The sequence below is a fragment of the Thunnus maccoyii genome, chromosome 19, assembly GCF_910596095.1.
Source record: "Thunnus maccoyii chromosome 19, fThuMac1.1, whole genome shotgun sequence".
NCBI classification, from domain to species: Eukaryota; Metazoa; Chordata; class Actinopteri; order Scombriformes; family Scombridae; genus Thunnus; species Thunnus maccoyii.
In genome coordinates this window covers 21,195,949-21,220,880 of record NC_056551.1, presented here as the reverse complement: position 1 = coordinate 21,220,880, position 24,932 = coordinate 21,195,949, and the positions used below count along the sequence as shown (strand labels likewise).

General features: G+C 39.2%; 1 protein-coding gene and 1 long non-coding RNA gene across 2 annotated transcripts in view; one reads left to right on the top strand and one right to left on the bottom strand.

Annotated features, from left to right (window-relative positions):
* The window catches only part of fibcd1b (fibrinogen C domain containing 1b), a 116,952-nt gene that overhangs the window by 8,518 nt on the left and 83,502 nt on the right, over positions 1-24,932 (bottom strand). The window lies entirely within an intron of this gene.
* Positions 17,761-18,644, top strand: LOC121885111. Its single transcript, XR_006092465.1, has 2 exons — positions 17,761-17,863; positions 17,952-18,644. It is a non-coding gene; the product is annotated as an uncharacterized LOC121885111 (long non-coding RNA).

The following is a 24,932-nucleotide window of genomic DNA, read 5'->3' as shown; positions in this document are numbered from 1 at the left end:
CTGACGTTTTTTCGGGATTCCTGTGGGATCCCCCCAGGATGGAAGTCAATTTCACTATTCATCGCGTGACTGGGATGGAAAAGGGAAAAAAAGTCAGTGGGAGCAGGCGGGACGGGAATCATGTTAACTACAGTTCAGTTTTTATATATAAATATGCAGTTCTAATATGAATAAATACTATTTTCTTTATTTTGAACATAATGCTGGTTGTTCTGTTGTCTTTTTATAATAACTTATTTATGTTCTCTGCTGTCTGCTCTGGTGGCTGGTTGCTAGTTGGTTGCAGCTAAACATTTTTTCAGGAATCCTGTGGGTCATGAGATTCCTGTGGGATTCCTGCGGGAACGGGATAGTACAGGAATCATTCCTCTGGGATTTGGATGGGACAGGAATTTTTTTTTCTCTGTCATGAGATTGGGATGGAACAGGAGTATTTTTGTGGGAGTGGGATGGGAAAATCCACTCCCGTTTCACCCTGTAGTTTCTATGACTGCACCAAATGTGTTGTGGGAATTTGTGTGTGTGTGTATGAGGGGCTCAAAAAGGTGTACACAGTGATAGCAAATTTCTATCCAACACAACAAATAAGAGATTCTGAATGGGTAGCAATCTGCATTGAACTTCTTTCTACAGATAAATCTGCAGTACTATACAGGTATAATTACTCACTGTCATCTAAAAAGAAGATAAATAATACTGGTAAAATCAGCATCTCATTTTGAACAATCAATGTGTTTACTGTAAGGAATCTCATTTAGAATGTGCCCGATTAACAAGCACATCGATGGGACAAAAATCTTTAAGCATCCTTTGCCTTTAAATCATCCATGTCATTACAATCTCCTTTACAACGTCTACTAACAACAGAGCCATTAGCCTAAAAAATCAAGCACCTTCCACGGTGTTTAAAACAGTGCGTCCACTGAAAGCTAAACATCATCTTTATCATGTCCATTATTATGAATATTAGCACTTCAGGTGGCAAAAAGACAAAGAGTGTCCTCCCCGCAGCACATGAAAAACAGGCCGATCTTAAATTTAGAACACGCTGATACACGTGGGAGCAAACTATTGTTCCTCTCTGGTAATGCATCTATGAAAAATGATATATATCTGCTATTACCTCATTAAACTAGGTCATGGTAATCCATAACTCATTTTCACAGCTCTGAGGTTCACAGGAAAGAGGACAAATTTAGCTTGTTTAGAATATGGAGACAGTAATTTGTCATTTTTATTTTTTATTCAGTCTGAGAGGGCATGTTGTGCTTTTCCACTGAAAAGAAACAAAGCTCAAGTCTTTCTGACACTGATTAAACCATTACCACCAGAGATTCCCCCTCCTTAAATGTGATTTTACAGCTAATGAGACTGACATCAATGACATGATTAAAAATGTAGAAGACCTCTGTGAGATGTCTCTGTGATGCTGCTAAAAGGCCCAAATATTAATGATTTATTTGCTTTTATTTGAAAAGTATGTAGGGGAATGTATTGGATGCTTTTAGGGGACGGGTTACAGTCCTGTGCTCGCAGTCTCTACGTAGTGCAGCACTACAGGGCATGAAGGAAAAGAATAAAAAACAGATCTCTAAACCCAACAGAGAAATGATTACACTTCTCTCTGCCGCTTGTGACATTTCTCGAAGTTAATTATTCATCATGCTTTTCTCCCTCTGTTGCTGGGGGGCAGCTCCTGAGACTGTTTCAGTTGAAAAGGAGAAAAGGAGCAGCAGCACTCTTCCATCTCCTCCTCCTCCTCTTCCTCCTCCTCACCCCCTCCCACCATAACTCAACCCCTCCCTCATTTTGTCTTTTCCTTTTCTCTTTTTTCCTCCATCCCTTCCTTTTGCTTAATCTTCCTGTCAAGCCGTTTTACTCTTTAGAGATTGTGGTCGGGGAGGAGTTAGAAGGGGGATGGACTATTTCCATAGCCACGAGGACAGTTGCTGTGCCCTTTGCCACTGGGGCAGTCTGGTTGAGGGGGTCTGTGAACATGCGTCTGCTGAAAGGTTCGCTGTCGTCCACTCTTAGGGAATAGAAAAGGCTCGCTATTGTCAGCTCTCCCCTTGACATCAAAAGATAGGAGCGCAAGGAGAAAAACAGAGACAGGTGTGCGCTGAACTCTCTGGCTTGCTGCTCCCTCCGAGCCAACTGTGACATTTTGGCGGGACAAAAAGCAAAAGAATTTTAAGATTAACTGTCACACCTCAGACATGTCTGTGCCTGTTTCCAAGTTTCCTCTTGCAAATTCAAGATAGTCACTTCTCCTATGAGCTGTATTTTATTTAAAAGGAAGCGCAAGATACTATATATAAGATTTTTAACCCTGCTGAGGGTCTTTTTAATGCTGGGTATAGTGAGGGATATACTAATTTTAATACACATCTGCAATGTGCTTTGAAGTATAAGCTCTCAATCCCCCTCATACAAATATACTCAACTTGGAAAGTACAAATCCTTTAACCCTACCCACTCACCTTTTACTTGGTGAATGGTAAATACTCAGACTGGCTGTAGATCAAATGAGATATGGCCTGTTAGAAGCACAAACATTGTCCCAATTCTTCCATGCTTGTTGAGGACCAGAAAAGGGAGCGTGGGGGTTGTATTTTTTTGCGGGCTTGGCTGCACGCATACACACACACAAGTACCCTGCATTTGACTGATAGAACAAGTGCCTAAGAAGCTGATTCCACTACATTCAAAAGCATTTCAAGAATTCAGAATAGCCCTCAGCTGAATGAACATTTCAATGGTACTATTTGTTCAGCAGCAAACACACGGTGCCGCTCCCCAGGCTTGAGTCTAACTTGGGAATAATGATCATGGGAATGTTTGTTCACTTTGCCCACAGCGCACTCATTACTGCTCTCAGGAGTCACTTGCTTCATCTTTGAAGATAGATACATTTTGCAATATATTATTGATACACATTGTTTCCCTTGAATCCTTATGGGTTTCTCAATAGACAAAAGCACACTGCGCTGCATATTTCAGACCTCCAGCATTTTCACTGAATTAAATCTAGCGGCTTTAATGGGAACGCCGAAGACGGAGGTGGTTCAGCATGACTGCAGGTGTGAACATGTGCCTCTGTAGATCAGATGGATGGTGTGTAGGATGACGGTATGTAGATGGAATTGTACAAGTCATCTGTGAATCTTTCACTTTGCAACACCACAGTGATGTTAATACTATAATGGCGAGTGTAGCATGACATATCTAAATCAAGTTGTGAACTGGGGCTTCTGTTCATTATTATTTCATCCTCTCTGTCGGGTCACATTTAAGTGGATTGTGTGTACAGGCGAAGCAATACAGGATCACAAAGGCAGACAGCAATTGAAAGAAAAGCTGTTTCTGTGGCAGTCCCATAGAGCTATTAATTGATAGAGACAAACAGCCAGAGAGAGAAAGTTATTCTGATGGTGTTCTAATGTAAGCTGTAATTAAGTGTTAATCCACAACAAAACACAAGTACTCTGTACTTTAAAACTTCTCTTACTTCAGCAGGGATAGCTCTGATTGCAGTGAAATTGTTTTAAGTGGCAGGGAGTACTTATTTTTTATTTTTTATGTGGTTAAAATCTGTTTTTAAAACCTTGCCTTGATGCATAAAATGAAGAAATATAAATCAGCAGGGGTTTGCAAGTGGTATTGATCAATATCATTAGCTGCACTATGACTTTTGAGATCTCAGTCTTATTGCTTCAAATGCTCTATACACCCTTAGACATTCACCTACACTTCCAAACTCCCTACCCCCCCCCATACTGACCCCCATGCGTGATTGTGATGGAGGAACATGGAGGATCTCTTCATGAGTTTCATACAATAGAAAAGAATATGTACGCTTAATTTAATGTGGAATGCTTCCTTATCATTTTAAAACATTGGTAGCTAACATTAAAGAATAATGTTCAAAAATGAACAGAGATCACATTGAATTATACTAATATATCTTGTTTTTCTACAGATGTTTCTTAATTGATATGTAATTTATTTGCAGTTAATAATCAACCAACACTACCAGAGAAGCCAACAGATAAAAACACAAAAAAGGGATAAGGTACCTGTGAAAGAAATTACACCCTGCTTTGAAATATATTTCTGCAACAATGCCTAAAGACATGTTCTAAAGGAGATGTATCATGCACAGTTCCAGGTCTATTTATATTCTGGGACTCCACTGGAATATCTTTGCATTATTTAGAGTTCAAAAAACTCTTTATTTATCTTATACTGGCTCTTTATGCAGTCCTCAGTTCAACCTCTGTCTGAACCAGGCCGCTTAAGCTCCTGTCTCTTTAAGATGATGAGCCAACTCTGTTCTGATTGGGTAGCTTTCGGAAGCTGCCCTTCAGCAGACTTTCGCCAGTTATGTAAACAAACACTACTAGGAGGATTTTACTTATTTTTCTCATTCTTTACTCAAAAATGGAAACTTCTCAAATATGTCCGTACACGTTCGATTCTGAAACCTATCCAAATGTGTGAGTGGACAACATGAACAACCCGTGGAAGAAACTTAGAAACAAAGGCTACCGATGGACAGCTGTTTATGGGCATGCACAAACAATCTAAGGTCATCACATGGAGGACGTAGAGGTAACATTGCATATGTTCATAGCAGGCTGGAGCCCTGGCTTATGACTTGCAGGGAGCATTTTACATATGTTTACCTCAAGTTTTGGAACTTTGACCATGTTTAACATAGACATCCGACATTATAACAGAATAAAAATAAAAGAAAATCACAAAAAGCATGATATGTCCCCTTTACCAAATAAGGCTGGTGACAAAGCTTCCTCAAAAACAAAAAAAGAACATCAGTGTAGCAATACAAAGGTGGAGGAAGCTTGTATGGCTTAAACTTGAATATTTTGACTGCTTATTTAATAGACAGGCAGGTTGCATACTGTTACTACAATAGCAATGTGATATCAGCTCATCTGCACCAGACAGAGCTGTGGGCTGTGGCTAACCATGTACTTACACCACCAGTGACTTTGTGGGTGTGTATTGCCAAGAAGCTGCTGTCTCACTGATTTCTGCTGTTCATGGTGTTAAATATTTGAGGAACTACACAAACCATAGCCAGTGTAGAATCTATAGATGTGGAAATGTTATTTTCTATTATCTTTTGTCATGCATTCATCCTGAAGCTGTGGTAAGGTGTTTGCGACTACACCGAGCCTCTGCTCATTTAAAGTTGAACTCCATTTTCACTTGTCACCAAGTCGCTGAAATCTCTCCGCCAGCTGTCACTCCACTCTCTCTGCATCACCAAGTCTCACAACTTGACTTACTTGACTTAAACCCTTTGCTCCTCTAGGGAGCATAGGCCATTGACAAATGTCTTTCAGCTCATTGGGTTGTTGGTGGTACTTTTGAGATCTCCCCAGTTGAGCCCACTTCCAGACATTTTTGCTTGGACACCTCTTGTCCAGCTGTTCCTGGGGCGACCTTTTGTCCTTGTTCCGTGGGGATTCCATTTCAGGTGATATTTGTGGCAGGTTTTCTGAGGGTGTGTCCAATTCAACTCCATTTTCTCCTTCAAATTTGTAATTTTTACAGGTTTTACACATTGATTACTATGTCTCTCCACCAGATGTTTAGTATTCTCCTGAGGTAGCTGTTAATGAATGTTTGTTGTGTGTTTTGTTGTTCTTTCTCTGATCCATTCAGTATCACCTGCTTCATGTTGGAGTTAAAGATACATATTTTGGTATTGACTGATACCCTTTTTCAACCAAGGCAGTTTGAGGGCTGGTTTGGAGCCAGTGACTAGTCTCGAACCAGTTTTTGTGTTTCAACAGCCAAAGAATTGTCTCTCAGCCAGGAAAACCAGTGCCAGAGCGGCACCAACTCTTTGCTGGTCTAGAAGTAAGGGTTACGTCAGGGGTTAGGGGAGAGATTATCTTGACCAACCAAAATCTAAATGTAAGTCTCTTTAGACTCTGCAATGGTGAGTATTTTGAATCCTATTTCTTTGCCCTTCATGATCCAGTCAATTGCCAAGAGGAACAAGAATGGTGAAAGTAGACATCCATGCTTGACGCCCATCTTGACATTAAAGCTCTGGGGTAGCTGGCCTGCATGCATGACTTTGCATGACATTCCATTATACGAATTCTTGATTAAGTTTATGATCCTGGTGGGATTTCCATAGTGGTCCATTAGGCGCCATAGCTTTGTCCAACCTAAGCTGTCAAACGCTTTCTCAAAGTCGCTGAAATTGATGTACAGTGACGTGTTCCATTCAATAGACTCTTCAATGATGATGCGTAGTGTTGCTATATGGTCTGAGCCTGAGTGATCCTTCCTGAATCCTGCTTGCTGGTCCCAGAGCCTCTTGTCTACAGCTTGGGATGACCCAGCTGAGAATTTTACTGGGTACAGAAAGTAGAGTGATCCCTTGGTTACATTTTCTTAGGTCACCTTTCTTCACAATGTGTCCCTCTGCCCATTCTGTGGGTCTTTTCCTTTTCCCAAAGAAGCTGTAGAGCATTTCTGTCGATTGTTGAGTTTATGTCTACTTTAAGGGTTTCAAGTGGAATACTGTCAGGGCCAGCAGCCTTGCCAGTTTTCAGTTGCTTGGTTGCAGTCATTCGGGTTGGGGGTAGGGTGTGGCGTTAACCGGAATGTCTCCCAGTGCTCATTTTAAATGAATGAGTACTAGTTGCTTTGTCTCTTGATGACACTGCAAGTGTGAGCTCATAGTAAAACATGGAGGAGATGACAAGTTTGCTCATGTTTCTTAAAATGTAGCTTGAACCATTTGATCTCATGTTTGTATGGTTCAACCAATGCCAGTGAGTTTGATCTGGAGTTCTCATTTGGAAACATCTTCATCCTCCCTCCTGCATTTTTCCACCATGACTATTATTAATGAGAAGGCATATTGTTTTAATGGATGGGGACAGGCAGCAGTTGGTGTTATGCAAAGCTAATTGGCAGGTCACGATGATGTATAGCAGCAATGAGTCTTGATTAAAACTAGTGTCATGCATTTACTCCTACAACTAAGATTTCTGCCAGAGTTAAACTGAGCGCAGCAACCATGCAATCAAGAATACTGTAGGAGAAACGAACCCAGGAACAAAAAACAAAAAAAACAGTTAAATTCTTTCAGAAACACACACACACAGACCCAATGACCTCTGACCTAAAGGAAAAAGGATGTCTAGGAGACATGAACAGAACTAAAAACCTGTGCCTTCCTCCACCAGCCACGGGAGGAAAATGGACAGTTGGAATCAACAACTTTGTTTTTCTTCTGCTAGCTTACTATTTCTTAAGTCATAAATTTTAGGAGAAGCTACATTCCTATGAGTCACTCCCTCTACTCCTCTCTTTTTCATGCACAATAAGTGTTTGAAATGGTCAGAAAATGCTACTAAATGTATAAATATATATGTATCTTGACTTATCTAATCAGTGTTAACTTTTATTTTGTTTCAGAACAATTATGGAAATTCAAACTCTGCTTCAAAATCCGTTAATTAAAAGTTACACATATTATTGCATTTGATTTGTTTGATATTAACCAGTGTACGTGTATTATTTAGCTATGGTTCCATTGCTAGGATAATGCTTTCTTAAGTTTTTTTTCTTAGGTTTATTGATTTTATTCTGTATTTTATTTGGTTAATCAATACCACAATTTTCTCACTGTTTCATGATTTGTTGATGGCATTGATGACAGAAAATGAACGAGTATTCAATTTGTAAGCGTGTATAGTCTTCAAGTATTCAATAGGAATAATTCTCCTTTTATTTGAAGGTCAGTTTTCTCCTCATACAAAGAAATTAAATAGTAACCTAAGGCGTTCATCCAAAAGAGCTCCAAGGATCCTATTTCTTCCAAAACATGCCTCCCAGCCTAAAAAAACTTTTATAACTCTTTATCAGGTGGCTGTTGCTTCCTCTGTTTTCTTTCAGCCTTATCAGTCGTGTTGCGTTTCGGGTGTTGTCTTTTTCATTTTTCCCTGTGATATACAATCTCCAGAAAAGAATTCTCAATTAAGAAGAAAGACTGCAAAGATGCCTAAGCCACAACCCAAGCCACGTTGGCTGCCATTTGAATAATCTATTATTTTTATAATCTCCTATTTTCACCATGTAGTTAAACTTTTTAAAGACTTTCCCAAGGACTCTGATTAGTTTCGATCTCCATGCATCCAACTCTGCAGCCTGCCATTGAATGTACCGAGACTGGGACACCTCTCTTCTGTCTGTGTCCACTATGCGGCCTCGGCTAGTCTGAGACTAGATTCAGAGAAGCAGTGAACCAACGTACTGCATTGAACCTACTGCAATGGTTCTCATCTGGCTGTCACTCTGGTGATCCGAGTCTGCTTTGCCTTACTCTGGGTTTTCTGGGAAATTTGCCCATCATCAAGCCTTCATCACTACAGAAACAGTAGGAAACCATCTGTCATGCTTCTGTCTGAGAGCTGATACAAAAATTTTATTGTCTGTAGTTAGAGTCTTGGCTCCTTGTTGCATTTTTTTGATAACATTCATTCATTCTGTCAGCAATAACTTGTTAATTTAATTTACCCATTTATTCATGCATCCATTCATTCATTCATTTAAGTTGTATATATGTATATATGCTTAGTGTTTGTATCTGTCATTGTATCTGTGTATTCCTTTATATCAGAAGATGGGGGTCCCTGTATTCAGAGTTCACGCCTTTCACATATAAGACTGATAAATTTGATTTAATTATTTTTCCTCCTAATTAATTAATCAGTGGAGGTGGTACTCCTGTTAACTTTACGAGTGCTTATTATTTATTTCCAAGTAGTAATACTCACCACAATACACACACACACACACACACATTATATACGGTTTGTCATATACATCCCTAGAGATTTATACTTGACCTAAGCCATGTAATAATTATTTCACCTCATCCCTCAGCCCTCCATGTTTATTTCCTTCTCATCTCCCAGTGTTTTTCCGTATCCACGTGAAATCTCCTCATGCAGGTCCTGTTATGATATATTATGCATAAAACATTGCCTTTGCTCTAAGAATAATTCATGCAGACATAATTGAGCACAGAAGAGGAAGTCAAAATGTCTGCTCTGATTATGCAGTTGACAGTGACTGCTGATAGTAATAATATTGCATATGCAATTTGGGTTCACATGTTGACAAATGTTTGGGTAGAAAGAGTGGATAGAGGGTTTGAAGGCACAACCGTACAATAATAGGGTAGTCATGGATAAAACAAATCATTAACAGCATCTGGTTCTTCTCTTTTGCAGTTGCAAATATATAGTTGGCTCATTTCTAATGACAGTATATACGGAATGACTTTAGAGGGAATTGTTGGAATGTACACTGCACTTGTTTGCAACTAGTCTGTTTAAATGTTTTCTCTCAGCTTTGATTTCTCAAATCACTTTACTTGTGCACCTTGCCATTAATGTCTTTTTCTATGTCTATTTCAATGACAGCATATTATTTGTGTAAGAGGACTGGATGTTATCTTTTGGTCCACTCCAAAGGCACTTAAAAAAGAAGAAACATGCCAAGAAGAAATCTATAAAGTTGTTGCTCAAGTCACAGCCACAACCAAGCCATCCCACTCTAACTGGATTCGTTAATGATAAGACAGGCAGGTAAGACACGAGTGAAACAAAAGTTTTGATTATCTGAAGTCATACGGATGTCAGTGTTGGCTGAAGTTGCGGAAGATTAATTTATCTGATGCTGGATAGCTCAGATAGATGTCAGTATTAGATTACAGGTTTCCTTTCAACTTCACGCCTTTGTGAAACTAAATGCTTCCAAATGCCATCCACTGGGCAAAATAAAGGAGGGGATTTTGCTCAAGTGGCAGGATTAGAGTCATAAAATCATGAGAGAGAAGAATGAGAGCCAACAACCCATCACATCTGATATCAGAAATTAACCTTCGGGGTGGAGAGACTGAGCCAAGAGTGGTGAAGGGAGATACAGGGAGAAAGTGGGGGAGAGAAAGAGAGGCAGGTAGACAAATGCTGTGAGAGTTGGCAGGCCTCTACGGCTTTAATTCGGGGAGAAGACCACATTAATATTTAGAGGTGCTCTCAGGTAAAACAAAATGAGCAGAGCAGCCCCAGCTTGACAGGAACGACTGGCAACAGACAGGGCACGAAGATCCATTGGGTATGCAGCAGTCAGACAAATACAAAGACCCAAGGTTTTGCAGTAGTACACACAATTGTCTAAGACTGCAAGTAAATTTGCATAAGAAAATGTCAACTTAACAACAACGGGGCATGGCACATATATATACAGCATAAGGCTGGTACAGATCCATCTGCAAGAGGTCTTTACGGGTCCAAAATTTTGAACCTGCTCTGAAACAATCCTGAACCATATGGACCTGAACCAAATGTGTATAAACTAATTTAACCATGTGTTCTGTTGGAATTGGCTTAACTTGTTCATTTTGGGGTCCCACAGGCCTCAATGTTTAGATAAAATTACAATAAATACAAAATCAACCAACTTATTTCCCTTGAAATATTTTCGTCTTTTCTTCTGACCTTAAAACTCACTATATAGAAAAGTATTGTATTGGTAACCCTTCCACTTGCCACAAACTGGACCTTGACATTGTAGATGACAAAATACAGAAATGACTATAAAGAATTGCCATTACACTTAATAAGGAAATATTTCATGTTTTGTATGTTATGAGCGATGTGTGAACAAATATACAACATAATCATTTTATTTGTCAAAAAGGAACTCATAGTCAAAGAAATTAATCTTATCCTACACAGTCTACCGAGAGCTCCAACTCTTTTTAACACCTCTAATAAACAGACTGTTTCAGCTGCAGACTTCTGAAACATGTCATAAGTCAAAAATCTTGTTGATAAGCAATTCCCATAAAACTAGGAAAAGTTATGAGTATCAGGGTGATGACTATAATGCTAAGTGTGTTTCTTGAGCTGTTAAAGGGGGCCAGGGGTCTCCAGGACCCCATACAAAAACATTATGGTTGAAAAAAGGAGAGTTGATTCTAAAGGGACTGAGGGTGTCACAACTGATCCAAACAAGATGGGAGGACAATCAGACCTGATCCAAAATACGAACGACCCAATTGAACCCAAACACAGAGAGAACACTGGTAGCAGCATTATCAGCCACTAATTAACAAGCAGCAATAAATCCATCATCTCACTTCAAAAACCACATCTTGTCTCCTATGATGATTATGAAACACCATGTGAACAGAGCTGTCTAAGTTGGATCTCAGATATAGGAGCCAAGAGGAGCTGTGAAGACCTATACCGTACACTTCTCAATGTTCTCTGAGTCCTTAGTGGCTAGAAAAGGAGAAAAAAGTGAAATGCATTATAAGAAGTGTCAAACAGTAAATCTAACTACGCACAGAGAATGTGTTAGATGAGAGGGAAAGACACTGACAGACAGAAAGAGGGGGAAAACTAGGGAGCTGTCATGGAGCAAGGCCTGATGAGAATGGAGTAGAACATTCAAATGTCATGTGGACTTTGATCATGGGCACAAGGAATGACACCATTAAAGCTGGGCAAGGGCAATGTGATGGTCTAAGCTAAGCCCCTTCTCTGATTCCAGGGTCAAAGCAATGAAGAGCCGGAGAGAAAGAAAGAGAGAGAGAGTGTCCAAAGAGACCACACATCTTTAGGCCCTCCAGCACCGTTTGCTTGTAATGAGGTTGCTAAGAGTTCAGCACTAATTAAGCACCAGGCATCATTAGAATTCGATGTTTTTTTAAAAAGACACTCCTCCTCAAATATTATTACTGTCAACAGAAAGGATTTTCGTGACCATTTAGTCAACTGAAAACATCTACAAATGCCATGACGGGTGGATGGATGGACAGTGATAGAAGCCAGATTGCAGTTCTTAAAAAGAACAAAAATCATTACTATAACAGTATGGCCTACATTCAGGGGCATAACACAGCCAACTTTTTTGAGGGGGCACAGTTTCACAATGCTTTAATGTTCACACCAAGCCAAGTAGTTACCAGTAATTATCTGCTTAGGCTTCAGTTTTTATGATGAAACCCGCCCCCCCCATATCTACGGTGGCTGACAAGGGCAAACGCGCTGCAACTTAAGAAAACAAATGCAAATAGACAAAACACAAGCAAATTAAGAAAACATCTTCATCAATTTGACAACACATCCGCAGCATTTAGAAAACATGCTGCAAATACCACAACGCAACACATTAACAAAACACTCACATTACAGAAACGACAACGGAAGCGTTTCCAGACGACACTTAACAGTGATGAACACGTCAATAACTCATAAGCAAAACGTTAAAACACAAATGACGCCTCTTTCCTTCCGTAGTAAGGTAGGCAATGAGCTACAACCTTATTTTCACCAAAACGAGCCGTCCTCAGAGCTGGACAAATATAACATTGGTCTCTGTGTACAGCTAGCTGTGAGGCAAGTGTTCAGGGACCGTCTAAAAAGTGCAACACCGAAAAGTGATACTTCAATAACCCCTTTTTTTCCCCTTTTTTAAATCCCTTTTTTCCAAATGAAGTGTTGTAGTATTGCAATACAGGAGTATTGCTAACTGCTAAAAGGCTTTAAACTCTAATGGTAAGGTAATGTTAGCTGGTTAGCAAGTCAACACCATTGATTATTTAACGTTAAGGTAAAGACAGCTCACAAATGTTGCTTTTTAAAATGAATCATCTTAGTGTATAATCACCTGAAAATAGAATTTAACAATTTCTAAAACTATCCAATCTCAAATATTTGAGGGGGCACGTGTCCCCTCAAGTTGAATGGGCACGATGCCTTTGCCAGCAAGGATCAAAATTTTCTAAAAAATGGTGGAACCAAGTAATGCTACATGTTGCCAAGATTGAGCTAAAGAGATGAATAATGAGAAAGCCTACTGAGAGCTTCCAAGAGAGCAAGTAACCCTTACAAACAGCGTAAAGTAGCACCGGGGTGTCAGACGCATGTTTAATTCAGCAAGAGAAACATGTTTTTCACAGTTACCATGGCCTCATCCCACCCATTTACAATGCAGCAACACAGAGCAGAGATGCAGTAATGTGGGCTTATCTTAGCTCAGAGGAGTTGAGGCAATGTTAGAAATTATGAATTGTTAATCTATATGTTGTTCTGTTGTATATCGTCTGACCAGGCATGAACAATGTGCTGCGGTTTAGTACAAAGTACAGAAAAAGTGTTATGTATTTTTTAATTGAAAGCCCCTAAGAAAACCCAGGCAAATGACAGAAATAATTTATTATATGAAACAAAATAGAAAGGGAATTATGTGGCTAAAAGTAGGGAAGCGAAATACTTTGTAAAGACTTTTCTGTCACCGTCATTAGCAGATCCATTCAGTCATTCCTCAATCAAATTTTCAATCACCCCATCTGTGCTTGTTCAATATTCCTTTATAAGTAGATTCTTCTCATAAATTTTTATATCTCCTGTAAAATAAAATCCCTTTCCCTTTTCTAAGAGTGTTTTCTGCAGCATAAGCCAAACCAGACTTTGGTACCAGCACAAGCAGAGAAGTAGAGGAATATACCTGTAGGCTGGTGATGAGAGGCATCAAATAAAGTACCTGGGCCTTGTGGAGAGGGCTACGAATTGCTCAGGTCCTCATACATATCGAAATTACTGGCGAATTGCTGCAAATTGCAGCTATCTCCACTCCAGCAGTGCAATCTAGTACAAATAGAGTGTCTGCCAGGGTACAGCCGCACCAATCAGAGACAGCACCCTCCTGAAGGAAGCAGAGGCAGAGCTGGAGGCTGAGGCATCATTGTGTCAGCATCATGGCTGATTGGCAAGGCCTCAGCTGGCTGGCTGACTGGATCCCTGGACAGCCAACATCATTTTGTCGGACTCACTGAGGAGGAATCACACTCTTGAATAATTGATTGGATATGAATGCAGTATTGGAGGAGCTTTAACTGAAAACACTTACATGTGCTCTAAATAATAGATTGCAGGGGATTGTAGTTTATATTTCTCTTTGTCATGCGGGATATGGTATCATATCATATATTCCTGTATTTCCTGACAGCTGGGTTCCACACTTATCCCAATCAGTTCCCCTGGTATCTTTTCACTTCTGCAACTTGTGCTACGACTTTAATAAGCACATTAAATGCATTAAATGCACAGCTACGCATGTATGCACACTTGCATATAGTCTGAAATGCCATATATTGCAGCAGTTAGTAGTAGTTAATAAGGTTTCCTAGCAGAGTAAGAGATTTCTGCAGCTTTTGCCCTCGAGATGCAGTACCAGAGTAACACATACTTATACATATTTGAAAATGTGAATTAAATCTGCATCTGTCTGCATTAAAATATGCAGGCAGAGTATATCACCAAGCATATGTGAAGCCATTTATAAAAATGAAAGGAACAACTTGTTTCACAGTTATTACTGTAAGTCAGTTCAATGAGCATACAGAATGTGAAGATGTGTAGCTCCCACACAACCACATTGAGAGACACTTGTCACTGACCTTAGAGACATCATTTATCTAGTGTATGCATTTATAGTGCATAGTATTGTACCTCTCCAAGGATTTTGCTCGTTTTTCCAAGTATTAAGTGAATAGTCAGAGGCCACTGTAATACATAAGCTTCATAAAGCCCTTTTCATGTGGAGCCAATTATTATGTCAGCAAGAGTATGAAACACTCTTGGTGAAACACTCTTAAAATTGTACACTGTGTCATAGTGAGAAATTAAACATAGTGTTAGCAAACTGCTGCGGTTGTACTACCCTATGAAATGGTTTTCTGGATTATAATCATCAGTGGGTACGGCTGGAGGGAGGAAAACTGCAGGGTAGAAAGCCAACAGGTAGCATGAGGCACATGAGCATGATGTGATGTGTGGGCAAACACTGACTGTAAAGAGCTGCACAAGTCACTAAAAAAAATGTTTTTCTGATGTTAGGGTCATCTCCAGGTGACCACAATAAGCATTGTTTTGCTTTATTACAATGTGTTGTAACTTTGTTGAGAGGATTTTGCACATATGGAATTATAGCGTTACTAAAAATAAAACTACATTATTCACAGTGACATTAAGTTGCATTATGGATATAGTATAATTGTGGACTGGAAAATAGAATGAATACATTATGGCTCTGTAGAGTTAAGTGGCTTAAAAATGCTATTCATCCAGTTCAGTCAACTAAGAAGTGAGTGTGGGCAAAAATGTGGAGGCTATTTTACCAACAAATGTAAAGAAAAAAAAAAAAAAAGACCGCAAATGTGTAATGGAAAGAACATGCGGATGATTATTTGTCAATTATTTGCACTTGTTGGTGGTATGTATTTATGCAGGCATTTCCCTACATCAAGAGTGCAATTATATACTGCGTGCATATTATTCATCCAAATAATGGTTAACCATGTACTTGCAAATGTAAAAATGAAATCACTGGTGAAATACTGTTGGATTGATACAGTGGTAACATTCTGATGTTTGTTTTTTTAATACTTTCATCAATGTCTTTGTATTTTACAATGACATTACAGGTGTTAAAACTTTACCTTACAGGGAACTATTAATTCTGAGTGTGAACGTGTTTGCTTCTCCTTGTACGAGATAGTGGAATAAACATTGGCTGCCACACAGCATCCTGGCAACCTTTTAGACATCAGCTTGAAATGCATCTCGCCTCTTATAAAGTATAAGATAATGTTGTGTACATCAAGAGTAATTCTATCAAAGCTTTGTGAGTACAAAGGTGACATGAAGACGTGAGCAGTGAATGAGTCATAAAAAGGGTACCAGCTAACTACCATATAGTTGTGTTAAAAGAGCATGCTGATATGTTCTAGGCTATGTAAACTGACAAATTCTCTCTCTAGTGGAATCTGGCGGATCTGATGTCACCTGTTATAAACAACTCATAGGCTTTTAAATGTAATGGCAAATTATTTTGTGAGAATAATTTAAAATGTCCAATAATTACAATATGGTTATAGGGACTATTGCAAGAAGCAGACAGAATGAAGAGTTTTCACAGCAAAGGGAGTAAAAAAAATAGGAGTTTATTTTAGAAACAATGGAAGCGACACACTGGGATGGATGGTGAGTGCCTGGCAGAATAATGAGACTATTTATTCCCTCTAACAGGAACAGAGAGAGTTCAGGGGAAGATTGTGTAGAGCCTTCTGGAGAGTTTCTCTAAGCTGTGACCTTCGTGCAAGGTTGAAGCCCTTATTGACTCTGCACCAGTTTCAAATCAGCCACGTATGCACATAGTGGATAGGAAAGTCGGTATAAACTTAAGCTTAGTTTTTTGTATTTATGCATGTACATGCACACGTGCATGTAAAATGATACTGCTGGCAGGAATACCTATATGCATTCATACAGTCATGTACTATAAATTAAAAACACTATTTATCAGATAGTGAAAAAGTCGTATGTTTCAAAAATTCAGTATGAAAAAAAAAAGTCTAGTATATCTTCTCTCTTTCACTCCATACTTCCACTTATGTATCTCTTCCTTTTTAACAGTCTATTGGATTTTCTTCCTCCGTAACCACTGCTGTCTCCTTCTCTTACTCCAGAATATACCCGCTTAATCACTTACAAATCCTTCCAAACATGGCTCATCTGTTTCCTTTTCTAGCCACCTCACCAATTATTCTGCACTCATCATCTTTCCCATTTGTCCACCTGTCTTCTCTGTCCAACTCTCTTAATATCCCAATATATAGTAGATTTTCACTCCATTGTATGAGCATGGACATTGGCAAACTGTATAGCTGAAGGCCTTGCCTTTAAATGAGGCAGAAGCATCACCTATCTATTAAAGACTGGAGCAATAAATCTCCTGGAGAACAATCGATCAGCGCTCCATCCCCCTCACTCCACTAACCTGTGAGTGGTGAAAGGTACTGACCCTTAACCTTGCTGCTGTCAGTGGTACTGCTGCCAAGCTAGGAGAAGATGCAGCAACACATGATTGGAGTGTTCGGTAGATTTTCACAGATGAACCTCTGACAGGGTCAAGGCACGTCTACTGCAATTGTTTTAGCTGTGTTTTTTTACCCCTCTATCTTGTGGAATGGGTATGCTTTGTGACGCGAATCCATCTTGGACTGCACAATAAAGGTGGAACAGACAGAGAGGAGGCTTATAAATAGTCCCATGAGTATGACTGAATGTTTATTTAAACCCGTGGCTCTTTCTTGGCCATGTCGACCTTCCCTGACTTATTTAAATTGCCCAAAACTAAGTGTCCACAGTCAAAATAATGGGAAAAAATACAAACAGAAAGGCAAAATGGGCCGTCATCCTCACAGGAATTGTGATGTGCTTTGATTTGTGTTCTCTTTTGTAGATACAGTCCTCTTTAGATTTTCTACTGCGTGACAAGAATATAAATACAAGCCTCAGGATGCTGCATTGTGGTAGAGGCAAGTAGTGGAGGATAAATGTGTGTAAGGATGTGTTTATGCATGGGTCCGTGGGAAAGAAAAAGATTAAGAAGAATAAACGATAAAGAGTTGGTTGTGTAAGATGAACTTGGTACAATATGGCTGCATTACTACATGTTTTATCTGTCATGGCCGTGCCCTTGTCTCTCCTTATGTTTTCCTGTGTTTTCCTTTTCTTCCTGTTTCTTTTCCCCGGTTTGTCTCTCTTTGTGTTTGTTTGTGTGTGTGCACTCCTGCTGCTGACCTGGTTTCTACACACCTGCCTGCAATCAGTGCATCGCCTCCTCGGCCAACACACCTGTTAGCCAACACACATCAGCTAATCACCTCTCCAGGATATCTACCCTGGCGTTTCTCCCACTCATCACCAAACTGTTGTTTCTGCCCTTGGTGGTAGCTACGCTCTCTTTTCATTTTGATATTTTCTCAGATCCTCATGTTTTGCAACTGGATTAATGCCTGTTTATTTCCTGTGCTTCAGGATCCCTGCCTACCAGCCTGCCTGTCTGCTCACCTGTCTGCATGTTCATTCTCCCTCGCTACCTCCCATCAGCCACCACGCCGCCTTGCCATCTCCATCCCGCCTGTCTCCTTCAGCCATCCCCAGTCATCTGTTAAACATCATCCGCCTCTGAGTCTGTGTTCTGCACTTGGGTCCACTAGTAAACTAGTTTTGACATTTATCAACTTAGAGTACTGTAATGTATTAAATGTATATAGGTTTTGAAGGTCATTTACTTAATTTTCTTGTTATTTAGATTTGTTCTTTATTTGTTTCCTACCTCTTCAGACTGTTTCTTGTACTGCTGTACCCTATGAATTTCTCTGATTGTGATCAATAACGTATTATCTTTTTAAAAATATTTTATTTATATATATATATATATATATATATATATATTATATATTATATGTTGAATCAGAAGATGTGGTAGAGAGACAAACAAGTATCAACCACATTGAAACTGGCGGCTCAAAGAGTTTCTAATGGCAGCTAAATCAATGCATTATTTTTTTTTTTTAGTTCAACACTACCGGGCTGTAAGCCTTCAACAGCCTGACCTTTTTCTCTCAGGATACTGTCAACAAAATAACATGTTCATCAACAGGCTAGCTTTACATATCACAGAGAATATTATTTGATTAAAGTAAATAAATGCTCTATTTAAGCATTTTCAGCTGCTTTTGATCCGTTCTGTGGTCTCAGCCCCATAGTATGTGTTTTCTGTTTCTGTTTGTGGACAGTGTGGTCTCTTTCAGACTGAAGATGAATGGGCTACCCTGCTGTGTGTGGCTCCTCTGCTTCTTTAAGCTCTGAGTAGTTCTACAGGCTGGGGAGTTAATTGCCACGGACATGGTGCTGTTTCACATTGATCTGAGAAACATGGGTAGGACTCCCACCGCAGAAAAGAGATAAAGATACTAGGGGAGAGTGGTATAGTAGGGGAGAGATGGAGGGAATAGAGGAGCAAAAGAAAGACAACAGACATGCTTGGCAATTACACAGTATACCTCAGGGTTTTACACCATGTGTATTTGTGTGTATGTGAAGAGGGCCTCACTCATTTAGGACAGACACAGACAGCCAAGCCTGTCAAACGCCCATTTCCAAATTATAGTCATCCCATCTACAATCTAACTTTTGCATAAACACATACAAACATGTAAATGTCTTATTCTTTGTGTCTCACCTCCCTATAATCACATGAGCTTAGAATACTCAGCGTTGGCTAAGAGCTCAATTATAGCACTTGCATATGCCCCACTCGTTAAAGGTGAGTAGTATGCGGGGTGCCAAATGGTAAAGATGAATACCCTATAACTACTATAGCTGGCATGTTTGATGCAGGTCTGTATCTCTACTATAAAATACAGGCAAAATGGCAAAAATAAACAAAAAAAAAGTTGGTCAATGTATTAAGTGGTGAACACTGCACGAGAAAACAGGAGAAAATACTGTAGAGAAGAAACAAAAGCATTTCCTCTCAGTGGTAGCTGTAAGTGTATCTTTAATGAGGCAGTCAGCCGAGGAGCGTTAGATCACAATGAGGCACTCGTCAGATAGAGGACAACTTCCAGGCAAAGCAGTCAAGACACATGGGTCTTATTACACTGTTCCCCCCTCTCGCACTGCTGGCGACCATCACAAACATATGATGATATGACTCTGGGCATCCTCAGTAAAAAGAGAATCGTTAAATACTTGAAGGGAGAAATGACACTGTTGGATGTTATTTGGTGGTGCTAAAATGTAATAGGGAAACAATCCCAGTTGTTTTGCACCATTTTACTCTTCGTTTATTCCATATGCTAATGACCAAAAAGAATCAGGAGAGTTCATTGGCCAAGTATGCTTGCAGCTCGATTATGAAAGGAATTTGACTTCAGTCATCAGTGCCTCTCCTTGTGCCTAATGCAGTGACAAAAACAAATGTACAGAGAGCCACACAGCCAAACAAACATTTACTGTATACAGAGTGCTGGTCTGGTTGGTAACTGTACTGTATATACAGGAAGTACAAGAGTGCATGACAGTGCACAGGAGGTTTGAATAAATAATAATGCGTAATCAATAATGTGCCAATAATGTGTATGTATGAAACCGTTGTTATAAGCCTATATGATCTTACAGCTGCACAGCAAGTTGAATGTTATGCATGGGGTACATGCCATTAAAGTTCTTCTGAGATGACATGTATCTGAGTTATCTGTTCATTACTGTGATGATGCATGGAACAAAACTGTTTCTGTGCCCACTTGTCTTGGTGCACAGTGATGTGAATTAGAGTACTGCAACAGACATGCAATCATATCCATTTACCCAGTCATCATCACAGGATGAGTGCAGGATGAAAATTCATATATGAAAATATGAGAGCCTATAAATATACGACCAAATAAGTTTCAGTTTAGTTTATCACTTGTTTACCTATCTCCCTTCCTGTGTACACTAGTTGTGCAATTGCATAGATCAATTTTGTTTAAACACCAGTAGCAGTTTGCCATCCCTAAGCCAAATCTGATGTGAAGAAATAACATTATCACTGCTGCTCTGAAGTCTGATGTTACAGCATGTGGTTTGCATTTCTTGCTATGGGAAATGACATAAACTGTCAGAAAAACAAGGACACAATCCATAACATTTTCATCTACTTTTGGATCTCACCCACTGCCTCAGGCTAAAGTTGTTGTTTTAAAGGAATTTAATGAGGCTTATTTTCAGTTCACGTCTTCTACAGCTGGCTTATTAAACAGTTGATTAACTATATTAGCATTTTTGTTTTTAGATAGATATAATACAATATTAATAATAAACTTTATTTATACAGCACTTCTCAAAACAAACTTATGAAGTGCTTTACATGGTTGAACCAGGATTAAAACACTTCAGGACTGATGCAAGTAAAATCAGTCAATTAAAATAATACAAAATTAAAAATGGAATTAAATCCCCAACAATAAAGATAAAAAAGAAAAAAAGAACAAAAGAAATAATAAAACAGGTAAGACATTTTTGAAAAATAAAACAGTGTGCTATAGTTAATACAAGGCTTTTTTAGAAGAGATTTTGAGAAGTGATTTAATTGATGTCACTGATCCTGCAAGCTTCAGATTCTCGGGCAGGGAGTTCCAGAGCTGAGGAGCCCTGACTGCAAAAGCCTGGTCATCGTTAGTATTAAGCCGGGAACAGCCAGCAGATCCCTGCCCGAGAATCTGAGGCCATGCTCTGGCTCATAAGGGAGCAGCAATCCAACAATGTAGCTGGGAGCTGAACCATGAGGTGCTTTAAATATGATCAGTAAAATCTTCAAATCAATTCTAAACCTTACTGGTAACCAGTGAGGAGAGGCTAAAACAGGGCTGATGTGATCTTTTTTTCTAGTATTTATTAAAAGCGAAGCAGCTGCGTTGTATACCAGCTGAAGGTGTGAGTTTGTTTTTTGGCTTAACCCTGAATACAATGAATTATCATAATCTAACCAAGGTGAAATAAAAGCATGGCTGACCTTCTTGAGATCAAACCGAGAGAGAAAAGACCTGAGTTTTGAGATGCTCCTTAATTGATAAAAAACATGATTGAATAATGTTTGTAATTTGTTTTTTAAATGAAAGGTCACTGTCAAATATTACACCCAGGTTTCTGGCTGCAGGTTTGATATTTTTAGACAGGGATCCAAGATATCTCTGTAAAATAGGGAAGGATTTTGGGGGACTGAAGAGAATTATTTCTGATTTGTTTTTGTTTAGCTGGAGAAGGTTTTAGGACATCCATTACTTTATTTCTGCCAGACATGATAAAATATGATCAAAATCGCCTTCATCACTGGTTTTAAATGGAACATAAATTTGTGTGTCATTGCATAAAAATGGTACTGGATTTTGTGTTTATGTATATGTCCTAGTGGCAGCATTAACTGTATATACAGAATAACAAGCGGCCAAGGATGGAGCCTTGGGGAACACCACAGGTCAGAGGGGCCACAGAGGAAGAGGCATCTCCCATAACTACTGATAAAGTTCTGTTTGATAGGATTTAAACCAGTCTAGAGCAATGTCCCTAATGCCAACGAGGGATGGGGGGAAAAAAATTGATTCTTAAATGTGGTGCGGACATGGACGATTCTACATTGATTCACAAATGTCAAAAATTGATTTTCCAAATGTTGGTTAATAACATGATATTGACGGAAAGACAAAAGGCAGAATTCAACTGCAAGGGCAGTGCAGCACCCGGACAGTCTACAAAGCGCACACGCAAGAGTTATCTTGCAGTTCATCTTCAAAAAAGGCAGCAGTTGCAAGCATGTTTTGATTTAATGTCTAAATAATCATCTCTGTGAGACGAACGTTCAGTATATTGTCAACTTTCTACGCCATCACTCATGGCTTTCCCTGGAGCTAACGGTGCAGCAGAGAGGCTCCACTTTCACTTATTTTTTCATTCTCATACAGGCAGGAGATTGTAAGATGCTTTCAAATTAATTAATTAAATAATTAATAAATTAATAAATGCAGTTAACTTTTTAAAATAAAAAGGCTGTGGTCCTTAATGCCAGTTATGTTTCATATTGTATTTCAGTGGAATAAGGACACCAGTGAATGGTTTGGCACACAGTATACTGGAGCAAGAGACTGAAAATTGTGCCGCCTTTTCTTCTCATTCAGTCGAGAATCAATTTTGAATTGAGAATCGATGCTGAATCTAATCATGAGTTCCCTAAAGATTCCCAATTCTAATGCCAACCCACTTTTCAAGGTAATAGAATAGGATGGAGTGATCCACAGTGTCAAATGCAGAGCTCAAATCAAGAATTAAAATTGAACAATCACCAGCATCAGCTGTAAGTAAAAGTCATTTGTCACTTTGATTAGAACAGTTTCAGTGCTATGACATGCACAGAAACCTGAATGAAATTTGTCAAAAGTGTCATAATTATTCATAAAAGAAATCAACTCTAAGTGGACAATCTTCTTTTTAAAAATGGTCATTTAGAAATTGGTCTAAATTTTTTTTAATTCTGTAGGGCTGAGGTTAGGTTTTATGAGCAGTGGGTGCACTACTGCATGCTTAAGGCAGGAGGGAACATAGCTAGTAAACAGATAGCTATTTACCATAGATAAAAAAGTGGGACCAACATTGTTAAAAACCCCTTTGAGAAATCTGGCGGGCATAATATCTGAAGGACTTGATGAAGGCTTTAATTTAGCCATTGTATACTTTAAAGTGTATAATGAAAGGGACCCAACATTATTGAGCAAGGCAGAGGACATGGAGTGTGGAGAAGGAGAGAGTCACCGGTTACATGACCAATCTGGAGTTTTATTTCATTTATTTTGTTTGTGAAGAAGGATAAAAAATTGCTCACAGATCATGTGGGTGGCTTCAGTTTTGTTGTTGTAATTACAGTGGTTTTGGAAAGAATTCTGGGGTTATGGCGTTTTGTTGTTATGATGCTGTAGAAATAGAAGGACCTTGCGTCTTTTACTGATTTTTCATAGGTAAACATTAGTTCTTTCATAATTTGATATGACACTGCCAGACTGTTCTTTTTCCATTTCCATTCAGCTTGTCTGCATTTTGTCTTTATTTCTCTGGTATTGTTATATACCCAAGGCGTGCTGCAAGTTGATTTGACTTTCTGGATTTTTACAGGTGCTATGGAGCACAGTACAGCTTTATGTGTATTATTGAAGTTGTTTAGTAATTCTTTTGTAGACAAATTTGATTTTTGGTTATTGCAATGTGTAGATGCAGTGGTGAAGGCCTTATGAAATCTGTAAGCAGAGTTTGTATTGCGGGCATGAGAGGAAACCTAAGTAGCCACTGTGGGAGCAGGAAGTGGAAAGAGGGACTTAAAAATAATAGCTTTGTGGTCAGACACACAAAAACTAGCCACACAGAGACAAACAATATCAAGAATAAAACCAGAGGACAGAACAATATCCAGGGTGTGTCCCTTTAAGTGAATGGGACCCTCAACTGACTGAGTGAGATTAAAAGAATGCACAATGTCTATGAAATCCATAGTACAAGAGGAACCAAGGGAGCAGCATACATGTATGTTTAAATCACCTAAAATCAGGACTCTGTCAAAGCGAGGCATAATAAAAGCTAAAAGATCAAAAAATTCCTGAATAAAACCAGTTAGATTTTGGGCGTCTGTAGATTAAAACACTAAGTAGAGGGGCCTTGCAATTTATCATAGAACCAAGTGATTCAAATGAGGAAAAGTTTCCAAGTGAGTAAGGGGAACATTTAAATTCTCTGTGTGTATCACAGCCAGTCCATCTTCACAACATGAAATCAAAGGCTGCTGAAAATAATTAAAACCACGAGGACATGCATCATTCAGTGCAACACAGTCACCTGGACTTAACTAAGTCTCAGTATGCATGAATAGATCTAACGGCTTTGATACTACGAAATCATTGCAGAAAAATGATTTATTTGTCAGTGATCTGGCATTCAACAACTCAAACACTACTGAGTTGGGAAATGGAGCAGGACTGGCCATAGAGGCTATGAGGCGAGGTAGCAAGTTTGACAGGGACCAGATTATTAGCATTTACTGTACAGTTGGATTTCCAGCAGGGGACTCTGTTACTGGGAGCGACAGGAATTGCAGGTGATGATGTCACAGTTGTTTGTAGAAAGTATTCGGGCCCCTAGTCTACTTGGGTGCAAACCATCATGACAATAGAAGGCATCCTGCAGCCAGAAGAAATCAAAGTTCTGAACATATCCAAAGCTGTTGATGTTGAACCATTTACACAGCCAATAATCCAGGGCATACAGGCGGCTGAAAATTTCCGGAGATACGGTATGGGACCAGAAAAAACAACATTGCGTTTCAGTGCCGCTGAAGACTGAGCAATTGAGTTGAATTGTTCCTTTGCTAATTCAGTTCCTACTTGAGCTGAAACATTGTTGATGCCAGCACGAACAACAGTACAGTACTAT